This window comes from Diabrotica virgifera, chromosome 5 (genome assembly GCF_917563875.1).
Source record: "Diabrotica virgifera virgifera chromosome 5, PGI_DIABVI_V3a".
Taxonomy (NCBI): domain Eukaryota; kingdom Metazoa; phylum Arthropoda; class Insecta; order Coleoptera; family Chrysomelidae; genus Diabrotica; species Diabrotica virgifera.
In genome coordinates this window covers 144567309-144584460 of record NC_065447.1, presented here as the reverse complement: position 1 = coordinate 144584460, position 17152 = coordinate 144567309, and positions in this window count along the sequence as shown.

The window sequence follows — 17152 nt, the reverse complement described above, 5'->3', positions numbered from 1 at the left end:
TTAAACTAGGTATTAACCTGTACTTGACCTAAATTTAGTCCCATGCCACTCTGAACAATTCCCAACTAAAAGTGAAAGCTCAGCCGAGTTTCTTTGCGTCTGTCACAAGGACGACCTCAGAACACGAAATACTATTGCTCGATAGGTGACGTACATAGTACGTTCCATCACCGAAGTGTGACGTCACGTAAGAAGTCCTTTACGAGAAATTAAAGAATTTAAATGGGAGGTCAAGAGAAAAATATTATAAAAATAATTAAAGCGCTAAAAATGATATTATAACGGGTGGACCGTTACACAGTAAGATGAATCGTCATGCAACTTTTTGCATTCGATTCGAGAGAGTGTCAGGCAATTTTGTAAACTAAATTGATCTCCGGCAAAAATTGTTGTGCATAAGTAAATGCATTTTCAAAGTGCATCTCCAAGAGATGGAGAATGAAAAATTTAGAACTCAGGAAATATTGACGGAAATGAGGAATTTTGTGCAGTAAGACGAATCGTCATGCAACTTTTTGCATTCGATTCTAGAGAGTGTCAGGCAATTTTGTAAACTAAATTGATCTCCGGCAAAAATTGTTGTGCATAAGTAAATGCATTTTCAAAGTGCATCTCCAAGAGATGGAGAATGAAAAATTTAGAACTCAGGAAATATTGACGGAAATGAGGAATTTTGTGCAGTAAGACGAATCGTCATGCAACTTTTTGCATTCGATTCTAGAGAGTGTCAGGCAATTTTGTGAACTAAAATGATCTCAGGCAAAAATTTTTGTGCATAAGCAAAGTGCATCTCGAAGAGATGGAAAATGAAAAAATTAGAACTCAGGAAATATTGACGGAAATGAGGTCAATTTTTAAACCTGGAAATTTTGGAGGTCACTGAACACGAATTTCATGACGACGATGGTCTCCGAGGTACCTGGTGCCCAAAGTGGAACTCGTCGCCTGGGACGATCGAATAATTCGCGAAACGATCGAATAATTCGCGAAATGAAGATTGGATCGAAAAACTGAAAAATACGTGTTCAATATTTTTTAAAAATATATCTAATGACATTAAACACAACCCCCCTCTTCAACCCCTGGAGGTAGGGTGGGGGTAACTTTAAAATCTTAAATGGAAACCCTAATTTGTTATTGCAGTTTGTATTGTTTACGTAAAAATAAGCAACTTTTATTCGAGACATTTTTTCGAATTGTGGATAGATGGCGCTATAATCGGAAAAAACCATTTATCGTGATACCATAGGTAAATTATAGAAACGGTCTAATATCCTGAGAAATACACTTCTAAATAAAAATCCAAAAATACGTGTTTAACATTTTTTAAGAACCTATCGAATAACATCAAACACGACCCTCCACTCCACCCCTGGAGGTGAGGTGGGATTACTTTAAAATCAGATAGGAATCCCCATGTTTTATTGCAGGTTTGGATTCCTCATGAAAAAATAATTAACATTAATTTATTCGAAACATTTTTTTAGAATTGTTGATAGATGGCTCTAATAAATAATGTTTTTCCGATTATAGCGCCATCTATCTATAATTTGAAAAAATGTCTCGAATAAAAGTTACCTATTTTTCCTTGAGAAATTCAAATCTGAAATAAAAAAGGGGGCTCCTATTTAAGATTTTAAAGTAACCCCCCATCCCACCTCCAGGGGGTGGAGTGGAGGGTCATGTTTGATGTTACTCGATAGGCTCTTAAAAATATTAAATACGTATTTTTTGGTTTTTATTTGGAAGTGTATTTCTCGGGATATTAGACCGTTTCTATAATTTACTTATGGTATCACGATAAATCGTTTTTTCCGATTATAGCCTCATCTATCCACAATTCGAAAAAATGTCTCGAATAAAAGTTGCTTATTTTTACGTAAGCAATCCAAATCTGCAATAACAAATGGGGGTTTCCATTTAAAATTTTAAAGTTACCCCCACCCCACCTCCAAGGGGGGGTCGTGTTTAGTGTCATTCCATAGATTTTTGAAAAATATTGAACACGTATTTTTCAGTTTTTCGATCTAATCTTTATTTCGCGAAATATTCGATTGTTCCGCGAATTATTCGATTGTCCCAGACGACGAGTTCCACCCTGGGCACCAGGTTCCTCGGAGACCATCGTCGTCATGAAATTCGTATTCAGTGACCTCCAAAACCCCCAGGTATAAAAATTGAACTTATTTCCGTCAATATTTGATGAGTTCTAAATTTTTCATTTTCCATCTCTTCGAGATGCATTTTGAAAATGCATTTTCTTATGCACAAAGATCTTTGCCGGAGATCAATTTAGTTCACAAAATTGCCTGATACTCTCTCGAATCGAATGCAAAAAGTTGCATGACGATTCATCTTACTGCACAAAATTCCTAGGTTTAATGCTTCGTTGCCTCGTGTAATAGCTGATTATAAAGAGTAAAATCGAAGAAAATAGCGGTCCTGGTATATCCTCGCCGAAAAACATTCATGACTGGACCGAGTTAGACACACACGATTTTAAGAAAAGCAGAAGATAGAGACGAATTTACAATGGTTATAGCCAATCTTCATTAATGGAGTCGGCACTAGAAGAAGAAGAAGAAGATAGTGGAAGATCTTCTAGACCTGAACCGAATAACCTAGGGTACTTAAGGAACGTTAATATTATCATACTCGACTGCCTATGTTAGCCAGTATTGTCACTAATTATTACCTTTTTTTTTCTTCTTCTTTCATATTTTCTTTACCTTTGACTGACTAATGCAAACACTAAAGATTGCACTGAATACAGAACAATATCGTTAATAAGTCATGTTCTCAAATTATCCTTGAAAATTATACATGGTCGTATAAATAAAAAACTAGAAGAAGGAATAGATTCTGATGATAGTCAGTTTGGGTTTAGAAACGGACTAGGAACCAAAGAGGCGTTATTTTTTATAATGAGATAGCTCAAAGATGCATGGATATGAATGTGGATGTGCACGTTTGTTACGTTGATTTTGAAAAACATTTGACAAAGTAAGACATGAAAAATTAGTACAAATTCTAAAGACAAAAAACACAGACAACAGGGACTTACGAATCATAACAAACCTTTACCGGAATCAAAGAGCACAAATGGTAATAGATAACGAACCCAGTCAAGAAATTGAAATCAGGACAGGTGTTTGGCAGGGATATATTATGTCTCCATTACTATTTATGTATATAGTGAAGCCATTTTTGAGAACGCACTACTATCTCAAAGTGAAGGAATAATAATTAACGAAATATCTATTAACAACATAAGTATGTACATGACACCGTGATCAGGCCCGGCCCCAGGGGTGGGCGAACTGGGCGGCTGCCCAGGGCGGAAAATTCGGGGGCGGCAAATTTTAGAGGACAGCCAATTTTTGAAATTGAAGAAATAATAACTTATGTTTTTAATATTATAAAAAATCAATATTATGAACAAGAGCGGCAAAAATGCAACTGTAAAAACGAAAATTAAGTAAGTGAAATAATAACAATTGCAAGGTTCGGAATTGCAATTCGACGGAAAATCGACAACACCGTCTTCTTCTTCATCGTATCAGAATAGTAGGATCAGAACTAAACTAAATTCACTGAAATCCACTTAAAATTAACTTTACTGAAAATTGGTATAATAATTAGAAACATATGGCTGAAGCTTTGTCCAGCCACGCTAAGTCTCCAGCTCATCTACAGTCACAGCGACAGTGGGCAGAACTAGCAATTAGACTAGAATCGGGCAAAATCATAGATGAAGAAACACAAAAAGTTCTAAATTCAGAAACTGGTCATCGAAAAAATGTAATAAAACGACTTATATCAATAATACAGTTCTTAGCACATCAGTGTCATCCAAATGAGGGACGATTCTGATAAACATTTTCATCAAAACAATGGTAATTTTTTTAAGCTTTTTGAACTTTTTAAAAATTTTGATTCTGTGTTACAAGAGCACATTAGGAGAATAACTAATGGGAGTAACAAGCAGCATCACTACTTGGGAAAACGTATTCAAAACGAAATTATTCAGCTCCTCTATGACCAAATCAAAAATAAAATTTTAAACTTTTTGAAATCAGCAAAGCATTAAAGTATAATTTTAGATTGTATATCTGATATCACTGGGGTGAAACAGATGACTATTGTTGTACATTTTGTCGAATTAGGTTCTTGTTCACAAAGTGTTAAAATTGAAGAAAATTTTCTTGGATTTGTGCATGTAGTGGAAACCACTGGCTTGGGACTTACGGAGTCCCAGAATGAACTAAGAATACCTTTGGAAGATATAAGAGGACAAGGGTATGATAATGGGGCAAGCATGGAAGAGAAGAAGTTGGGAGCTCAAAACAGAATTTTGAAAATGAATCCTAGAGCACTGTTTGTCCCATTTTCTAGCCATTCATTTGACTTAGTCGTGAACGATGCTGCTAAAGCCTCACAGTTTCCAGTTTGTTTCTTTTCCTTAGTGACAAAATTTACAACTTTTTCTCAGCATCTAATATTCATCATTGGACTATGCTGAAAAATCATATTTCTAACCTAACGTTGAAACATTTGTCCGAAACTACATGTAGATATGGAAAAGTAGAATAATTGATGCAATTACTCTTGTAGAAATCACTGTGAATAAAAACAACGATAAAATGGTTGCTCATGAGGCAAGCTGTTTGGCAAATCAAATCCGTGATTTTACTTTTATTTGCTCTGTGGTAATATGGCATGACATTTTACTTCACATCAACGTAGTCGCATTTGCAGAGTATTGATATGGGAGCGTATCAAGCTATCAGTTTATTAGAAAAATCGGAAGTCTCTCGGAAGTGATTTAAAATTCCAGGGCTATTTGATAGACGCAAAAGGGCTCATCAAAGTTAGAAATTGAGAATCCGAAAAGGAGGCTGAAGATGAAAGTATGGATCTAGATCCAGATACACGATATAAAGTTGACATCTATTTAAAAATAATAGACACAACCGTTAATGCGTTAAGTAATAGATTTCAGCAAGTTAAGAGCCATGGTGAAATTTTTGAGTTTTTGGGTATATCAAGGGGGAGGGGCGGCGGTCGCCGATCTTGTCCAGGGCGGCAAAATCCCTAGGGCCGGGCCTGACCATGATTATGGGAAGCTCTGCTGAACAACTCCAATTACTACTAAACAAAACAAGCAGTTTCTGTGAAGAATATGGACGAAAAATGAATATAAAAAGACCAGATACATGATAATAACTAAGAAATAGTATATTAAGTATGGAGAACGGTAAGGGTTTTATACCGATCGAAGACAATTGTTTGGAGGAGGAGCGGAGCGACGACTCCAATTATTGTCTGAGATCGGTTACCCTTAACGTTCGACATGCTTATAACGTTTTTTGCACGATTGATACCATTATAAAGTATATAAAACTTCGTCTATTACAAGTAAAATCAAATCATTTGTTCTTAAGATACGCCAAAGGAAAATGTTGTGCTCAAGTAATACGGAAAGGGACAATCGGGGGCTGGCCTTCTCAAATTGCCTAATCCCGAGAACTATACTGGCCATTCGTTCAGGAGGACATCAGCAACGCTTTTGGCTAATAAAGGTGTTGATATCGTCGGATTAACGCGTCATGAAGGTTGGCGTTCATCGACAGTGGCAGAAAGCTATGTAGAAGATTCTCTTCAAAATAAAATAGATTTTGCCGAAAAAAAATTGTGCAATACTAGTAATACTACTAATGTATGCGATTCTGCAGGAGTTTCTGTTAGAAGTGAAACCACAGCCCAAACAAGTGGGATTTCATTAAATAATTTAACAAATTGTACCATGAGTTTCAATATTAATAAATAATTCGTTAGTTTTCTTTATTCTTTCAAAAAATAAATTAAAATTAAGAGATTTTTTAACTCGACGGTAAGTGAATTACTTACCGTCGAGTTGGAGTACTTACCGTCGAGTTGGATTACTTACCGTCGAGTTGCTAGTAAATGTCACCTACTGACGTAAAATCTGTCACGGTAAACAGTCAAAAATGATCAATCGTGCAAAAATAAATATATACAAACAAGCATACATTTGGGAAATGTAAATATAGAAAGGGTTGATAAATACAAATACCTAGAAACCTGGATTTCAGAAAATAATGATCAAACAAAAGAAATAAGGGCCAGGATAGAAATAACAAGAAATCCGGTTGTAAGAATTAAAACAATTCTCTGTAACAAAGACCTTAGATTAGAACTGAGAGTAAGAGCTTTGAGATGCTACGTGTTTTCGATACTGCAATATGGACTTGAAAGTTGCACATTGAAGCAAGAACACAGAAAATAAGCTACAATGATTAGAAATGTGGTGTTACAAAAGGATGCTTAGAATAGCATGAACATAGAGGAAAACGAACACGGAAATATTGCGAGAAATGAGCATGGAAGATAAGATAGAAGCAAATGCCTATAGAACTCTTCAGAACAGCGGTAGATAGAGTAAAGATAGTGATGATAATATCCAACCTTCGGTTGGGAGACGGCACTTAAAGAAGAAGAAGAAATTAAGTATATTCACATAAAGTTTAATCCAATTGGCCACTCCAAAATTATAACGTCCAATTCCAGAAGAACTTTTCCTGAATACGACGTTGGTCTTTAAGACCTATGACATTATAGTCCAGGGTAATAAGGTTTTTTCCATGACACTTGAACAGCCAGGGTACTGAAGCGTTTTTTCGACAGGTAATACCTATAAGAGCAAATTGTAACTATTTCCTGCATAGGATCTGGCGGCCATTATTATTTATAAACCATTAAGTGTCAAAAAATGGCATTTTTCACTTTTTTCTCAAATCAATGGAAAACAGGGAAACTTATGGTTTTTTAGTACAAATATCTTCGAGATTATGGAAAATGCTTTAAAATGACGTATTTCAAAGTTTGATATACTCATTTATTGTTAATATAATTGCGAAAAAAGGTCGGAATTGCAAACAAAAATATTTTCGCAATAACTGTTGTAAAAATTAGTGTACAGCTTTGAAATTTTGTAAAATAAGGGTTCTTTGGTGCTTAATATGTGATAAAAATTTCAAAGCGATTTATTCAATTGTTTAAATTTTAATCAAATTGTTTATCCCAGAGAGCATTTTTTTGCAATAACATAAGTCAGAAGAAAATGACGTTAGAACCATTCCACAGGTGTCAAATAAAAGAGCATGAGCTATATTTTCAACTTGGTTTAAAAAAGTAAATAAAAAGTGCATTTATTAGTAATAAATAATTATGCAAAAGTATCGTAAATCTTTCCTTATAAACTTTTTATTTTGTTATATAAAAAATTATACATATTTATTACAATCAATTTATTACATCAATTATGATATAGATAACATTACTTGGTAGTTGTGCACTTAAAACAGAGTAAAAAAGTTAATTTTTTTTGGAAAAAGTTATTCAAAAAGTTTATAAAGAAAAATTGACGATACTTTTGCATATTTATTTATTACTAATAAATGCATTTTTATTCACTTTTTTAAACCATGTTGAAAATGTAGCTCATGCTCTTTCATTTGACACCTGCGGAATGGTTCTAAGGTAATTTTTTTCTGACTTATGTTATTGCAAAAAAATGCTCTCTTGGATAAACAATTTGAATAAAATTTAAACAATTAAATGAATCGCTTTGAAATTTTTATCACATATTAAGCACCAAAGAACCCTCATTTGACAAAAATTTCAAAGCTGTACACAAATTTTTACAACAGTTATTGAGAAAATATTTTTTTTTGCAATTGCGACCTTTTTTCCCAATTATATTAACAATAAATGAGTATATCAAACTTTGTAATACGTCATTTTAAACTTTTTCCATAATCTCGAAGATATTTGTACTAAAGAAATCATAAGTTTCACTCATGCCCCGCGCACTCTAATAAAAAAAATGTAATTGTATTAATTTTTCTTCCAATTTGTCAGAGGTGCTGATGTCGACATCGTGATTGGTGGAACATGACTTTTGACAAATCCTGCGCTATCTCGCCAATAGTATTTGATCTCGCTATCTGTGTTCAGTGTCAGTGTTCAGTCATTATGGTCGGTTATGTGTTTGTGTTTGTGTCACCATAAAAAGCTGATATTCAGTCGTGTTTTTTGATATTTTTGTTATTTAGTAATCGAGTACCTTTTTAAAGGTAAGTTTTTCTGATTGTAAGGTAGAGATTTTCTGATTGTAGGTACTGTTTATCCAACAGTTTTAAAATACACATTTTATTTCTCGTTTTGTTGTTAGGTGTAATGGCTCCCATCAGGTGTTGTGTGCAGACGGTGGAAAAATTCAACAAGTAAACATATATTTAATCCAAATTAAATACTCATATTTCTATGTAAAATGTCACATTACTGTATAAATAAATAATTAAGAAACAAAAGTTGTTTGTGTTGTACCTTTATTGTCCACTTGAATAAAATATTAAATATTGGAAGTACCGTATGGAGGCTATGATGTACCTAGCATGGAGGCTAGATTACGCCACTCTTCCTATCCAATCAACAACAAGAACGTTTAAAATTTCACACCTATCATGTCAAAGCTACAGACCACTTATGTGGAGGCCAGATTTGTAGTATCCTTCCAATTAACCAGGTGCTGAAATGGCGCTGAAATACGTGACATATTTTTTGAAGAGTAAGATCGCGTTCTACCCAATCACACAACACTTTTTTCTATGGTTTCACTCACGGTTCTTAGACATTACTACGGTTGCCTAAATCGACTAACCAATGAACATTAAGGGTGAGATTACGTCACGAGAGTTTACTGTCATTTGAATCGTAATATGATTTTTTTCGAATCCTGAGAAAACCAAGTATTTTAGAAAAATTTAAACGCAGGATACAAGATTACATTAGGTTTGTTCCAACATGAACTTTTGGACGGTCCAGAAACCGTCACGAAACTACTTGTACCGTTTGTTGTGCGCATGTTCGTAATTGTATCGCCCAGTTATCGTCCCATGACGGTAATCATATATTTGTCATTTTTATTGGTGACAGCTTGTGTGCTTTTAGTCGATCAAAGGCTCAAAAACTTTAAAGAATTAAGTCCTAGTGCGCAAGTCAGTCCAACCAGCACATTATGCATTTGCCCGATTACCGAAATGATCATCACGAAACCGTCACCGAAAGATCACAATTCTTGTTGGAACAGTGGGAAGGACGATCCGATGACGATCATATTTTTGTTGGAACGGATTTTGTTTACTGCGCGGGAGCATTACCGTTTCGTGACGGTTCTCGGTCGTGTTGGAACAAACCTATTATTACCGAGGGCGGAAAGCCCCTTAGAATAAACAAGCAGATTCTATTGAATGAAATATTTGAAATTAAATATCACACTTCTCTTTTATTTTCAGCCCTGTAACTTATTAAAATAAACATTATAGAAGTTTTCAGGAACTTTTAGCCCTCGGTAATAATGTAGTCTTTCATTCTGAGTTTAAATTTTTCAAAAATATTTATTAGTTTTCTCAGGATTCGAAAAAAATGAATACAATTAAAACACATTGAGAATTTTGACATGCGTCAAAATTTTGCATTAACTCAATGTAAAATTCTGAACTGTTGAATTCCAGCTTCCCTAATAATTATTGTACATCAAAAGACATTAGAAACTATTTGTAGAGGATTGAAATCTGTATTGGAAATAACTGTTAAAATTGGTCTACGTAATTAAACATATTCTAAAATTTTGTAAAAATGCAATACATTTTAGTTTTCAGCCCACACACAATGCAATAATGTTCACATTTTTGAACTGTCAATATTTTTATTTTATCATCTATTGTTTAAAAACAATACAGTTGATAAGATACCCTCAGTTGCGGAGAAAGGATTAATAATAAAGATTTTTTTTATTCAGTCAATGGTGTGAGCACTGTCAGTTAAATAGTAACGTGTGGCCTTACTTTTACACGCATACTTATTGTGGCAAATGTATCATATTTTTCAAAATTTTGGAATGCATTTAAATCGTAGAACAATTTTAACTTTTGATTTTAATACAGATTTTAATTCTCTACAAGTATTCTCTCATGACTTTTGATGTAAAATAATTAGGGAAGCAGGAATTCAACAATTCAGAATTTACATTGAGTTTCCTATGGCCCTTTTTACGATTTACCACCCGGTATAAGATAAAATGTGTACTATTTGTCTAATTATTTCATAATAACACAAATAATACACATATATACACAATAACACACATTCAATGATCGAAAATCATTTAAAAATATGAGAATGTAAACTCTTGTGACGTAAAGTCAAAAATATAAGTCTCCCCACCACCGTCGGACAAGACAACCGTAATAAAGTCCAATAACCGTGGGTTTCACTCACGGTTCTTGGACATTACTACGGTTGCCTAAATCGACTAACCAATGAACATTAAGGGTGAGATTACGTCACGAGAGTTTACTGTCATTTGAATCGTAATATGATTTTTTTCGAATCCTGAGAAAACCAAATATTTTAGAAAAATTTAAACGCAGGATGCAAGATTACATTATTACCGAGGGCGGAAAGCCCCTTAGAATAAACAAGCAGATTCTATTGAATGAAATATTTGAAATTAAATATCACACTTCTCTTTTATTTTCAGCCTTGTAACTTATTAAAATAAACATTATAGAAGTTTTCAGGGACTTTCAGCCCTCGATAATAATCTAGTCTTTCATTCTGAGTTTAAATTTTTCAAAAATATTTATTAGTTTTCTCAGGATTCGAAAAAAATGATTACAATTAAAACACATTGAGAATTTTGACATGGGTCAAAATATTGCATTAACTCAATGTAAAATTCTGAACTGTTGAATTCCAGCTTCCCTAATAATTATTGTACATCAGAAGACATTAGAAACTACATATTTGTAGAGGATTGAAATCTGTATTGGAAATAACTGTTAAAATTGGTCTACGTAATTAAACATATTCCAAAATTTTGTAAAAATGTAATACATTTTAGTTTTCAGCCCAAACTTAGGCCACACACAATGCAATAATGTTCACATTTTTGAACTGTCAATATTTTTATTTTATCATCTATTGTTTAAAAACAATACAGTTGATAAGATACCCTCAGTTGCGGAGAAAGGATTAATAATAAAGATTTTTTTATTCAGTCAATGGTGTGAGCACTGTCAGTTAAATAGTAACGTGTGGCCTTACTTTTACACGCATACCTATTAATTGTGGCAAATGTATCATATTTTTCAAAATTTTGTAATGCATTTAAATCGTAGAACAACTTTAACTTTTGATTTTAATACAGATTTTAATTCTCTACAAGTATTTCTCTCATGACTTTTGATGTAAAATAATTAGGGAAGCAGGAATTCAACAATTCAGAATTTTACATTGAGTTTCCTATGGCCCTTTTTACGATTCACCACCCGGTATAAGATAAAATGTGTACTATTTTTCTAATTATTTTATAATAACACAAATAATACACGTATATACATAATAACACACATTCAATGATCGAAAATCATTTAAAAATATGGGAATGTAAACTCTTGTGACGTAAAGTCAAAAATGGACGGCGTTATGCATAACTCGACCAAGCGCCATATCTTTAAAATCGAGATAACAGCGGATTCTGGTGACACATAGCTAAAACTATCTTGGAAAAAAATCCCTGTTATTGTTACGTTAACGGTTACTAAGAAAAACAAAATTAAACCAAGCGACATTCTGTCTATTAAGGGTTTTTAGTTTTGCATAACAAGACTATATCCATAACACCCATTCTTAGTTTCGCAATAGTAGACTAAGCGCCGACTTTGGTCTGGTTATGCTTAACTAATAGGTCTGGATCCCGCGTATGAAAAAAAAGTTGATTAATAGCAAGCTGAAAATTTGTTAATAGCTTAAGGGTGTCTAGTCCGACAAACTTTGATATATGGGAACACTGGAACAGGGGAAGTTTTAATTGTGGAACAGGTTAAAAATTTGGAACGGTCAGACCACGAAAACGGCACATGTATTTTGTCCGACAGAACAGACTTAAACTCTCCGAACAGAGATTAAACTCTCATGCAAAAATCAGACTGCTATTTATCACCAAATGGGCGTTTTAATGAGTGGAACATGTAGAATATGTTAAATGACAGGAATTATGACAGGTGATAAATAGCAGTCTGATTTTAGCATGAGAGTTTAATCTCTGTTCGGAGAGTTTAAGTCTGTTCTGTAGGACAAAATAAATGTGCCGTTTTCGTAGTCTGAACGTTCCAAATTTTTAACCTGTTCCACAATTAAAACTGCCCCTGTTCCAGTGTTCTCATATAACAAAGTTTATCCGACTAGACACCCTTAAGCTATTAACAAATTTTCAGCTTGCTATTAATCAACTTTTTTTCATACGCGGGATCCAGACCTATAAGCGTTTGGACAGAATAACATTTTTGTACCGCTTAATGTACACATTAATTTTGAAGTTTCGGTCAAAAAATGATCGAATTGTTTTAAAGTGAAAATGTTGTTTTTATGTATAATTAAATTAAAAATACAAATAATCTATATAAAATCTCTATACCTATATAAGGCATAAAATAATTCTAAGAATAAAAAAACATGATTTACTTCAGACTGCTTCAAATACCCTTACGCTTTGTATAAAAACAAAATACTGAAAATTCTACAAAATTCAATTCGTATCGATTGTCAAATGGTTCGGACTGCTGCAAGTTATTAAAAAATAAATCTCATTTTACAATGTCTTAACACTGGCTGAGCAATAAAGAAAGGTATCTATGTACCGCTGTTTAGTACACTAACGCTTCGAATAACAACAGATTTTTAATAATTCAACAAAACTAAATTTATGAATTGTCAATGGTCCCTACTGCAAGTTAATAGATAAATAAATATCATTTTACATGACAACACAGTCTTGGCAATAAAAAAGGTATAGATGTAAAAAAAGATTTTACCGCAAGTTTAAAAACTTTGTGTACTAATTTTTTATTGAGATAATTTTAACTGTATTGGAATTAACGCTATTGAATGGTAAAATAAATTTAGAGCAATAAAATGCAAAAAATATATTTAATGATAATTGAATTGATTATAATTTAGCAATACACGTTTAACATAACAATTAAAAAAATACTAGTTTTTATATACGTATTTATTTAGTGATTACAAGAGGCATATCGCAATATTTTGTTTTGCATTAATAGACCAAACGACATAAATGGTAGTTGGTCTAGTAATGTATAACAGCTAAACTTCCTAAAATATATTTAAAGCATAAGTAGACCAAGCGACATTTTATTTTTTTTTTCTAGAATATCGTAGGTGCGATTATATTGAAACTTTGCAACCAAAAAGAGTTAGAGGTGATCATTCTTCTGTTAAAATTTTGTGCAAATATGTTAATAAATGCATTTTTAAGAAACGATAAACTTTGAAGCTATTTATCTCAAAACTATGTTTTGGCGCTTGGTCGAGTTATGCATAACGCCGTCCAAATATAAGTCTCCCCACCACCGTCGGACAAGACAACCGTAATAAAGTCTAATAACCGTGGGTTTCACTGTTTTCCGTTGATTTGATAAAAAAAGGGGAAAATGCCATTTTTTGACAGTTAATTTTTTATAAATAAAAATGGCCGCCACGCTTCAGTACCCTGGCTGCTGAAGTGTCACGAACAGGGTATATTTTTGTCTTATTACCCTGGCCTATTAGGTATACCAACTAAGTAAACAACAAGAGATATAACATTTACTTTCTCATAGTCTCAATCACAAATAATAATAAATTAGAAACTGGTCTGTTCAAATATCTAACTGCAAAAATAGATGTAAGCAAATAACGATTGAGAACAGTAAAGTGTATTTAGCAAAATCAATGTTTGCCAAGATATCTTCTTTATTGTTAAATAAGCCATTAACCTTCTGGACTAGGTTAGATAGTTTAAAAAAACTAGTTTACAATTAGTTAAATAAATACTTTAAATAAACTTAATTTCAATTGTAGAAATAGAAAAACTTTATTAATAAAAATATAATAGTAGAAATAATAATGTTTATAGTAAATAATAGTTTTTCAATTTCAAAAGTCCTGATCTTTTAATGCTTTAGGCCCGGTTTCACCAACAACAAATAAATCAATGAATAGCTATTCGTTGAACGTCGAATAAAATTTATTAGACGTTTATATTTATATTTTGTTTCAATATAATTTTGATAATTTAAAGTTAAACTGGCGAATTTTCTTTCTCATAAATATTTACAGCGAGATTAACTTACCCATTTGTTCGAAGAGTAAGTATTTATTTGATAAATAATTAAAATAAGTTTTATTTGACGTTAGTAAAATGGAGAAATGTCAGTTTATTAGTCGTATAACTTTATTCATAGAATAAACTACTATTTGTCGTTGGTGAAACCGACCCTTAATCTATGAGCTTATGAGCATCCAGAGGCGGCTTTACCTATTGTGCAGGGTGTGCGGTGCACACGGGCGCCGGGACGTTGAGGACGCCGAGCGCCAAAGAGCGGGTCCTTTACTTTGTTTCAACATAAAATATGCTTTAAAACGATTAATGAAAAATTACATTGGCACTTAAGCGCGATTTAGATATTGCAGTCCGCCCAGCTGCCCGTCCAACGGATGGGCGGCAATCTTTTGATTGGTTTGAAGATATACCGACAATGATTTCAAAATCGGTTGTGGAACCTATAAAGGTCAAATTGCTTGGGACTTGTATCGAAATTGACATACAAAATATGCGTGGTCAAGATTACGCTAATGGGTCAAATATGAAAGAGAAGGATCTAGGTTTACAAATACGAATTTTAGACTTAAACCCGCCTTCATTTTATGTATGCATTACGTAATGAGTATGCTTTTGAGGAGTTGGCAATAGCAGAATGTTCACACCTGCCCGCCCTCGTGCTCGTAGAAATTTTTTTAATTATGAGGTGGATGACGAACCAGTAACCGCCGCGAAAATGTTAGCTATTAGATACCGCAATTACTAAGTTTGACGAACGCTTCGAACTTTTAAAGCAAAATAATGACACTTTTTCGTTCCTTCAAAAATTAAAACACTGGAACGATTTAGAGTTAGATACAAAAAGAGCATATTGTTCTAATTTAGAAAATAAATTGTGTCATGTTGGCTCTTCAGACGTTGAGCTCTTTAATGAAACAGAATTATTACCAATGTTTATTGATAATTCTACTACACCTTTGGATATTTTAAATTACTTGTATACAAATAAATTATTTTCAGTGTTCCCAAATTTGTTCACTGCTCTTAGAATTTAACTCACATTGCCAGTGACAGTAGCGCATAGTGAAAGATCATTTTTTTCTAAATTAAATATAATTAAAAATTATCTAAGGTCAACATTGTCGCAAAGTCGATTATATCGGTTGTCAAATAACTGAGCAATTAATTTTTAAAATGAGAGATGCAATGTGGAAACACATAACATAATATCAATTTGCTTAGCTATGTTATTTAGGTATGTGATATCCACGTTGCACCTCTCATTTTAAAAATTAATTACTCAATGATTTGACAACCGATTTTAAAAAACTTTATATCGCTGGATAGGTGAATGATCGTTCTTTCAATTTATAAAAAAATATACTGGGTGTTCCATTAAAAAAAAGTCAACAAAGTTTTTTTCAAAAATCCGCCATTTTTATTTTCGTAATTGAAAGCGATATAAAACACTCAATCGATTCATACAAAACTTTTACTAAAATAAAACATTTCCGCGAAAACCGCATGTTTCTATCTTGAGCCGTTTAGAAGTTATAGGTAGTTAAAATGGGGGGAAATATAAGTGGACACCCGGTATTAAGTATTGAACATGAAATAAAAATTGAAGTACTTAATTGATATTATTCAAGATTTTGCTAATGCAAAAGCACGAAAAGTATCTTTTTTATAATTATATGTTGTAGTATGTACGCCCTGTAATAATTCGTTAATAAATTATTATTTTTTTAAATACTCACAAAATTGTTCATTTTTATTCATCTAACCAATTCCTTCCTAAAAGTACTATTTACTCGTGTGCTCAAACGCGTCAAATGTCCTCAACCAATTTTCAACCTTACCTCATAGATAAAAAAGTTCATTTTTGATTAAATATTTTTAACAGATTTGGGTAGGTTGTTCTGACGCCGTGAATACCTATTGGCTCCCGACATAATTTAATATTGCACTATTTGCATCTGGCTTTTTGTTTACATTATAAGCGTACCTAATACCCTATGTACTAGTACTAGGTAGGTACCTACACGACTATTCCATTTTGACTGCGCGTCTACCAAAGGGCGCCAGGGCATCGACTGCACACGGGCGCTACATGGGCTAGAGCCGCCTCTGTGAGCATCTACCTTGAATATGTTTATAGAAACAATTTTAATTTAAAAAAATGTTTAAAATCTTTCAGTAAACGGGGGGAACGAGTTATATTTTCCCCAATAATGTCCAAAATTAAAGATAAAAAATTTTTAAAGATAAAAATATACTAGCTGACATGAAACTTAAACCATAAGGCAGACAAATTTAACTCAATAAACTCAAAAGTTAGGAAATTGAAGGGAACTTAATGCGTATAAGTTATTATTTAGGTCTTTTATGTAGTTTGGATTTAACTTGTCTTTTGGTTGGTGTTGAAAGTTTGGTGATTGAAAGTTTTCCCCAGGTTAAGTTCCCCCTTCCAAAGCAAATATCTAGATCCGCCATTGTTAGGAAGAGTTCATTACGTTGGTCGAAATTCTGAATCAAAGTTATGTGTAAAAATATTCACGAAATATTCATGAAACAGTTCAAAGAATTAGTTTTATTGTTTATACTCTAGAATCTATAAAATTGATGTATATAAGAACCCCAGACGAAGATATAAGTAATCTGAATTAGTAATCTGACTAATAGAATTAGTCACACTCTACCACTCAATAATAAGTTTCATATAACTTTCAAATTTCAATCTAAGGTTTAATCTTACTCTGCAATTTACTGTCACTTTTCATCAACTTTCGATCTTTGAATTTTATGCAACATTTGCCTTTCCATTAATCTTTGAAATATCAACCTTTGTACGTGTACAGTCAGTTTTATTTTAATCCAGAGAAATTAGCAACAAATAGACCA